A 9,832-nucleotide genomic window follows, 5' to 3' on the forward strand; every position below is an offset into this window, starting at 1 on the left:
CTGGGATGCTGGTCAGTGCTTTTGCCACTAGTATCGACTTCCTTATTGTGTCTATTGGGATTGTCGGAGGTATAGTTTTCTTCTTTTTAATAAAACACTTATTAATGTGTTGCCAGGATCATAGTAAAGATTGGATAAAGTAGCTATATATTTGTTTTGTTTCAACTGCAGCTTCAACACATTAGTTGAGAAAAGCGCTAAGGGTAACGGGGAGAACAGCAAAAGGAAAGGAAGCACTAGTGTTCCTCTTATTTGTTCTTGGAATGAGAATCACATAACGGCTCGATTTAGACCCATGTATTTATATGTACAATTTATCTATTTATTCTCAACTCGTTTTTTACACATTCTCACGCAACGTTGTTTCGTCCAGAATTCCTGGAGTCATCAGGGAGGCCGTTTAGAGCTGTCTGGGAGTGATGTTATTGTGTCTTGTCAGTTGGCGCCAATGTTTCCGAATGTAGGTTGCGCTTGTAAGTGTATGCGTGGATGTGTGTGTGTATGTATGCAGACTTGGTGTGGTGTAGTGTTGGAGGTCGTATGGGGTAGTGGTTGTATTAGTGGGCTGTGTCGTGTATATTAGACAGTAAGCTTTTTTTTCCTGTGTAAACACGTGCCGAATATCTCTCTCTTTCTATTTATTGTGGTGTTACGTTTTTTTAAATTTTACTATATGATATTTCTATTCTAGGCATAGGTTGCATTTTTTGTGTTTACTGTATAGCTTTTTGCTTGTTTTGAGACGATGTTCCATGTGATGTTGTATTGTGTGTTTGAGTCTTTTAGTTTCCAGATGTGATCACTGAACGTAGATGAAAATATTTAACGAGGTGAGAATAAATGAATTAATAATTCGCTCCAAGAAAAGTCGAGCACTCTGTGCGGTTCCAACTAACCCCCTCAATCTCATATATATATATATATATATATATATATATATATATATATATATATATTATATATATATATATATATATATTCATAGTCATTTACAAAAGAGACTAGATAGTTTGATTCCGCTAATATACTGGTTGGAAAAGATACAATGACATATTACAAATTGAAAACTAGACAGTACTGGCTTTCTTTTGGTGTATAATTTATTGAATTTGTGATTTTTTTAAATTTAAGATGTCTAAAACCAATCATTCAAAATATCGATTTTGCAAAATGAGAACAAAATTGAAATCAGCACACGGTTGGGATGGAACGTCTCTGGACAAACGATTTGTTGGCGGCTCAATGAGCGTGGGTTAAAATGTTACAAACCCGGAATTCGACAAAAGCTGAGCACTTTGCACAAAGTTGCTCGACTGATATTGCGTGTGAACACCAGGACTGAGATCAGAATATTGGGACGACGTTTTTTGACAAACAAATCGCTTTTTGAAGTTGTTTCCAGAGACAAACAAATTTCATGTTATCGACGTCAAGGTGGGCGTTTTATTGACGAAACCATTTCTGAAGCAACAAATCGAAGGTATAGATTTGTATTCGTGTGGGGAGGGATTATTGGTGGCAGAAAAACTGAGCTAATACGTATCAACCAAAACGCAACTCAGACTATACATCATCGATTTTCTTGAACCAATGGTCTTCCCATTTTTTCGTAATCAGAATAATAAAATGGTAATATTCCAGCATAATAAAACGCCAGCACATGGACAAACACCTACTTTCCTGAAAGATTCAAATGTACGGGTAGCCAGCTGTGTCACCTGACATGAATCCCATTGTACACTTTATGTGGGATTATGAAAAGAGAGCTTTAAAAAACAGAACACTGTACAAACTCTGATGATCTGTTCGACAGACTAAATACGATGTGGATTACATACCAGGAGGAACAAAGAATCAATTCATCAGCTGACATTATCAATGAGGCGAAGAGTTGTGGCCATTTATCCTTACTACCCGTAGATTGCCCAATAGACATGAAAAAGAATTGTAGGAGTCAATCATTAATTCAAATATTTTATATATGCATATTTACCTTTAATTTTAGATTAAAGTTGAGCACTTTTGTTTCGTGGATCTTGATGTGTACCTCACATATATATATATATATAATATATATTATATATATATATATATATATATGTTGTGTGTGTGTGTGTGTGTGGTGTGTTTGTGTGTGTGTTTTAGGTGTCGTTTTTGGGGTGGGGGGGAGTTGTTGTTGTTGTTTGCTGAAGAAGGGTTTTGTACCCAAAACGTTCCTTTTTTGCATTTTCTTCTTTATTCGAAGTAGTTATATTTATTTTTATTGATCATTGTCTGTGTCTAATTATCTCATATGTGTGTTTGGTTGGCTATATTTATAAGTTAGATAATAAACCAGTCCTATGAAACCCGTAGCCCCATGGAGCCGGAGTTTATCCCAGTTCTATAACCTTACAGCGGCAATAGCTATTGCTTCGTAGCCTTTGGGTAGGACGCTAGTGTATCGTAAACTATTTTCACCCCGATCAAAAATACCCATTTACCCTATCACTGCTGGATGGACAGGAGGTCTGACTTTACCCGGAATGGATCCCATTCCCTTGCGTGTGAAACTGCTCTGTGAGAATGCTCTACCAGTGGCGCCACACTCCCCCACCCCCAACACCCCCCCCCCCCGCCCCCACCCATCCATTTATAATTTAATACGATGAAAAATAACTATTTACATGCATTTTATTTTCAGGATTTGGCTTCTGTTTTGTACAACTTCCTGTAATACCCTGCGTCATCATGGTAACTGAGAAATACAAAACACTGATGATCTCCCTTTGTTTAGTATCCTCAGGCCTCTCTTCAATCGTCTACCGAATCTTTTTCAGATATCTAGTCGAACATTACAGGTAGGTGTCCCTATGATGGAATTTAAATGGTTATATATATATATATATATATATATATATATATATATATATATATATATATATTATATATATATATATATATATTAATGTATATATAATTCTGATAGCTTAGCTCGTTAATAGGGTGCAATAGTCGTTATAATTCATCTTCTTCGCTTCAATTTACAATAGTATTATACTGTAACTAATTCTTAGCTTTTTACTGATCTTTTTTTTTTTATATGTTGACATCAATATACCTTTTCTAGATATTTATATCTTTACACTTTTATAATCTGTATGTCCCTTAATTTACACTGTGCAATTATTCTTACAGCCTACAATATTATAATACTATATATACCTATTACCAAATTTTACTTGTACCACATTATATTTATGTATATTATGTTTATGTATGTATCATTGTCGGCATTTTATACGTCTGTACAAAAATTTCCTTTTGATGAATAAAGTACATAATATTAGCTTTGTGGGCAATGTGTCACATGGGCATGTGTCGTGGCTTTTACGTGTTACGGGCAGTGAGTCACCGGGGGCAACGTGGCCCTGGAGTCAACATGGCAATGCGGTATGATTTTGCTTCGTACCCAAAAGGTACCAAGTTCGGCTCCCGAAACCCTGTGTGCCCTTGAGCGACTCACAATGCCTTAGCTCACTTTACGGTGCTGATCTACGGTGAAAGCCTTGGTTATTTCAGTCTTCCCTTGGAATAGACCCCTCATTGTTGTCATGAAATTACTCTCAAATCAACGCAAAATATTCTCCATTACAACAATGTGAAATCGAGCCCATAACTGCATCCGGCCATCTTGCCTGCAAATATGCTCACGTCGATGGGATGTGAAAGACCTCTGATGCACTCTAAAAACCTTCTACCTTAAATTAAATTAGTTTCAATTTATATAGACTCATTGTACTCTCTCTCTTCTCTCTCTCTCTCTCTCTCTCTCTCTCTCTCTCTCTCTCTCTCTCTCTCACTCACAGTTGGAGAGGAACATGTATCATTGCAGCTGGTATGGAGTTACAGAGTTGCGTCAGTGGAATGATCATCACAGCGGTTGTAAAACCATCCAAAACCTCATGTCTTGTCGAGAGTAAGAAAACCTGTATCTTGATGAAGACGTTGGCTTAGGACGTCGGAAAACATTTGCCCTCGTAATTCTTAATGACAGTTTAAGCAGTCGAAACAGGAAGTGAATGAGAAAGAAAAAGAATACAAAGATGGTTCTTCTCTTTCCAAAAATTTCAATATTGCCATCTGGAGATAGTGATGAGTTATCGAGATCGAGTTCAGTAGCGGTGTGAGTAACCTGATTTTCACTTGTTAGAAACGTGAGGACATCAATGTTGACCACAAAGAAACAAGCAATGAATATGAAAATGGTGATAAGTGCAAGTATTGGAAATGGAGGTTTTTAAAAGATATCATGTTTATTATGCTATCGGTACATGTAGGGATTTGCATTTCATCACTGTTTTCATTCTCTCTCATCCTCATGGATTTTGCAAGGACGCTGGAATACGATGAAAAAACAGGGTTATATTTTTGAATGTGACATTTGCAGCAAGCATTTTCTCCCGTCTCGGTGTCGGAATTGTCAGTGATTTTTCACAAATATTAACAGTTTTGCTATCCAAACAGTTTGCACCATTCCTGGTTGTGTGTCCCTGGTGATTCTTAGTTTTTGTAAAGAATTTGTTGTAGTAGTTTGTCTTCTTATAGTTGTTGGGATTAGTGTAGGCGGGTTGTTTAAACTATTTACCCCAAATCTGCCATAGATTTGAAGTCTGTAGACAGAGCATCATACCCTATAGCATTTGGCATCCTTTGTTCCATTGAAGGCATCATGGGCATCGCCTTTTCCACTGCAATAGGTAAGTTGTTTATGAGTGTTGGTGGTACTTATTTGGTACGAGAGTGATCTATATTGTTGGTTAGAGCATATTAAATAAGTAAGGACACTCACATTTTTCTGTCGATACGATCGTTTCAGTGGGTTTATATATCGTCAGTCGACAATAGATCCGTAGAATACTTTTCAATTGAGTTCGATGTTGTTTATTTCGTCCTTATTCTTACTTCCGCTGTGTATGTCATTGATTGGGCGGTGATTAGTGTTGTTATGTAGTGACATGTTGTAGAGTGTTCCATCGTGTGTGTGTGTGTGTGTATGTGTATTTACATGTGTGTATGGTGTATACATATGTGTATGTGGTGTTGTGTGTGTGTGTGTCTGTGTGGTGTGTTGTGGAATATAGTTGGTGGAAAAAAAAGGGGAAGGGTGGTAGTGGCAGATACTAGTTCTAATAATAGTGATAATAATGATGGTGGTAATAATAAATAATAATGATACTAATTATAATACAATGATGAATAATGATACTAATTATAATATAATAATAATAATTAAGTGCTCTTTGACTTGCTTTCATTAGCAATGCACACTATTGGGAACAGATAAATACTAACAAGAGACTAACTACAACATGGGAGATAGTCAAGCAAAGCAACCCCTACAGATGCGGTCTAGAAAATGCAACCTGTACCTGACGGAGTAACTGGAAATACTTTTATACAACGACAGAAACAACACCTTAAACAAAAGATCAGAACTAATGACAATTGCGGGACAATTAAAATTGTTCAAGCTCAAAACACAAAAGGTTAAAAACCCCGCGTCCACTGAAACCCTGACGACTGATGTAGAAGTTGTATGCTATTATTATATTATTATTATTATTATTATTATTATATTATTATATAATTATTATATTTGGTGTATTATTATTGTTATGTGTGTTGTTTTGATTTTTATTATAAATTTATTATTATTTTTAGTTTTTATGTATATATATCTACTTTATAACGAATAAAATTATTCAATATATTATCATCATTAATTATATTATATTTTTTCATTATATTATTTTCGCTATCACTTACACATATTTCATTAAATATTACTTTTATTTGTTTTTTATTTTTATAAATTTTTATTTTTATTATTTTTTTATGGTTCAATGTTCAGTATATTAAAAAATATAGAATTATATTTAAGTAAATAGTATATTATACTTAACATCATATACTATGTGCAATTAACTTGTAGTATGTATTAAAGTTATGAGAAAATTATTTTCATTGGCGGCTAAGATATGAGCTGATATGAGTAATATATTATTTATTGATTATGATTTGGTAAATAATCAAACCGCCGGATATAAGTATATTACCACACAAATTATGTTAATTAAACTGTTTTACACTGTTGACTAACGTTATGGAACAATCATTTAAAGACTGGCAATAATTAGAAAGTTGTGAGTGGTCAATTTTCTTAATATATGTATTATTTTCATTATTCTTTTTTTATCTCTATTATATCACGTACCAGGTGTGTGATAAGATGATCTGTATTTGTTGTTTGGAAGTGTGTGTGTTTTGACAATTCATTTGGGCTTATGGCTTTACATTCCAACTAGTGTAAAAAACATCGCTACTAGAAGCAGGGTAGCAGAAACGCCAATAAATCAGAAATTTAACAGCTAATTTCAGAATTCTCTTGTGTTAGCTTCATCAATCATTATTAAATATTCATTATTGTTGTTTTTCTATTTTAAAATTTTTTTTTTGTTAGTATTTTTTATGGTTGCCAGATGTTCAGTAAACCTAACGAAAAAAAGAGATTATATGCGTTGAAGTAAATACTTAGCAGTTCTGCCCGGGATATCAACCTTCCAACACATCAAACTATGTGCAACCTTAAACTTGTAGTCTGTTTGAAAGATTTGGACAGAACATAGCATCCGTCTGGCGGTCTATAAAAATGACGCAGGCAGAATGACGTCAACTAAATTCATTCTATTGATGCTATGCATTTGGGTAAAATACTCACAACATCCGCCAGCCGGATATAACGTACCAACACACGAAACTATGTGTAACCTTAAACGTTTTTAGACTGATTGATATAATTTATCGAGAACTAATCATTTAAACGACTGGCTAAAAATAATTAACAAAGAGATGAGTGATGCCAATATCGTTCAATCTATATCAAGATATGAAGTGAGTAGAAAAGTGCCAGAAGACAATAGAGAATAAAAATTTTTTCGCGGCGGTGGCGGGGTTTGAACCTGCGACCTTATTGGAACGACAACTCCGCCTGGCAGGTGAGAGCGTGGCTCTACCGTGTGAGCTATCCACGAACACCAAAATATTCGTTTCAAACCCAAAGTCATTTCTAGATCCCTCTCTCACCCACTTCTTGAGATCGCCGATTCGTTCGCCAACATCGCGAAGTAATTTTGACCAGCAGTTAAGCTTAATAGCCATATTCTCATCACAAACATATAACATAGAAACGATTGAGACATTGAGTATGCTCCGGTGTATGGGTGAATTTTTAATTCAGAAAAGTGAGTGGAGCAGGCACTTATGTTGGTAACAACAAGATATGAAGTGAGTAGAAAAGTGCCAGAAGACAATAGAGAATGAAATTTTTTTTTCGCGGCGGTGGCGGGGTTTGAACCTGCGACCTTATTGGTACGACAACTCCGCCTGGCAGGTGAGAGCATGGCTCTACCGTGTGAGCTATCCACGAACACCAAAATATTCGTTTCAAACCCAAAGTCATTTCTAGATCCCTCTCTCACCACTTCTTGAGATCGCCGATTCGTTCGCCACCATCGCGAAGTAATTTGACCAGCAGTTAAGCTTAATAGCCAATATTCTCATCACAAACATATAACATAGAAACGATTGAGACATTGAGTATGCTCGGTGTATGGGGTGAATTTTTAATTCAGAAAAGTGAGTGGAGCAGGCACTTATGTTGGTAACAACAAGATATGAAGTGAGTAGAAAAGTGCCAGAAGACAATAGAGAATAAAAAAATTTTTCGCGGTTTGTGATGAGAATATTGGCTATTAAGCTTAACTGCTGGTCAAAATTACTTCGCGATGGTGGCGAACGAATCGGCGATCTCAAGAAGTGGGTGAGAGAGAGATCTAGAAATGACTTTGGGTTTGAAACGAATATTTTGGTGTTCGTGGATAGCTCACACGGTAGAGCCACGCTCTCACCTGCCAGGCGGAGTTGTCGTACCAATAAGGTCGCAGGTTCAAACCCGCCACCGCCGCGAAAAAATTTTTATTCTCTATTGTCTTCTGGCACTTTTCTACTCACTTCATATCTTGTTGTTACCAACATAAGTGCCTGCTCCACTCACTTTTCTCAATCTATATCGTATTATTTTTCGTTTTCTTTCTTTTTTCTTCTCCCTTTCTCCCCCTCCCCCAACCAAGGTTACAGTGTGGATAAGACTGACTCCTACAGGCTAATTCTATCTTAATTGGAAGTGTTGGTCTTCTGACAACCTTCATTCTGGCTCTGGCTATTACTTCGCCAACCAGAGACAGAAGCAACAACCACAGTCACAGAAGCAGCTGCAAGAACGCCAATAAAAGGGAAATAACAGCTAAATGACAGATTATTCTCTTATGTAGCTTCATTTCATATTATTATTATTATTATTATAATAATAATAATAATAATAATAATAATAATAATAATAATATAATAATAATAATAATAATAATAATAATAATAAATAATAATAACATAATAATATAATAACATAATAATAATATAATAATAATAATAATAATAATAATAATAATAATAATAATAATATAATAATATAACATAATAATATAATATTAATATGCATTCGTTTACAGACGTGGCATGCATAAAAATGTATAAATATAAAGTTAAGTACCAATATTATATATATATATATATATATATATATATATATATATATATATATATATTATATATATATATATATTGAAATAGATTGTTCTTCTGGTCTTTAATTTAAATCTGTATGTATATGTTTGTTTTGTTGGGTTTTTTTTAAATAGTCTAGTATTTAAATCACAGTTGCGCATTAAAATTTCGAACACTATGTGGTAAAAGTGAATTAAGGTGACGTGTTGTTTTTGTTTTCATTGCAGTTTGGACTGGGGTGTTATCTTCTCGACACACACACACACACACACACACACACACACACACACATATATATATATATATATATATATATATATATATATATATGTAAAAGTACACACGTTTATATGACATATAGGTATACATAAAATGTATACATATGCATGCGCATATATATATATACAAACATATACATCTATCCACATATACACATACATAGACGAATGTGCATACACAAACAGACACATATACATGCACACATACGCACATATTACATAGATATATACCACACACACACACACATATATATATATATCAACGATTAATTTGATAGGTAGATCTAAATAACACAGTTTTTAGGAATTTTTTTTTAAGGTATCAAAGGTCTGACAGTTCCTTGTATAAGTAGTTAATGAGTTCCACACAGCTGGAGCAGAAAAGACAAAAGGTCGTTCAGAGATTTTAGTTTTCGGGATTTCTCTTTCAAATAATACTGAGTTAGAAGACCTGAGGGATCGACTTGGAACATGGACTGTAAGAAGTGATTTTAAGTAATTTGGAGCAGTGTTATGAAGCCATTTAAAGGCTAGTTTATTATCAACTCTCCTCTCCACGGGCAGTCAATGAAGGTATTCCAAAACGGGAGTTATATGCTCATTCTTTCTTTTTTGTCTGAGTGACAATTCGTGCTGCCCTGTTTTGTAACAACTGCAGTCTTGCGACCAAGCTCTTCGGAAGCCCGTAGAGACGAGAGTTGCAATTGTCTAGTCTGCTAGCACAATGTGAATTAATGAGCATCTTTCAAATTTCTTCATCAAAAATATTGCGGATATGACTAATAGACCTTAAAATGAAATATAGATTTTTACAGTTTTGTTATATGATATTGGATATTCAGATATTCATCAAAATAAAAACCAAGGTATTTTTTTACAATTGAAGATTCAAG

This window comes from Berghia stephanieae, chromosome 9, assembly GCF_034508935.2.
Source record: "Berghia stephanieae isolate SIO BIC M18660-M18661 chromosome 9, UCSD_Bste_1.3, whole genome shotgun sequence".
Classification (NCBI taxonomy): Eukaryota; Metazoa; Mollusca; class Gastropoda; order Nudibranchia; family Aeolidiidae; genus Berghia; species Berghia stephanieae.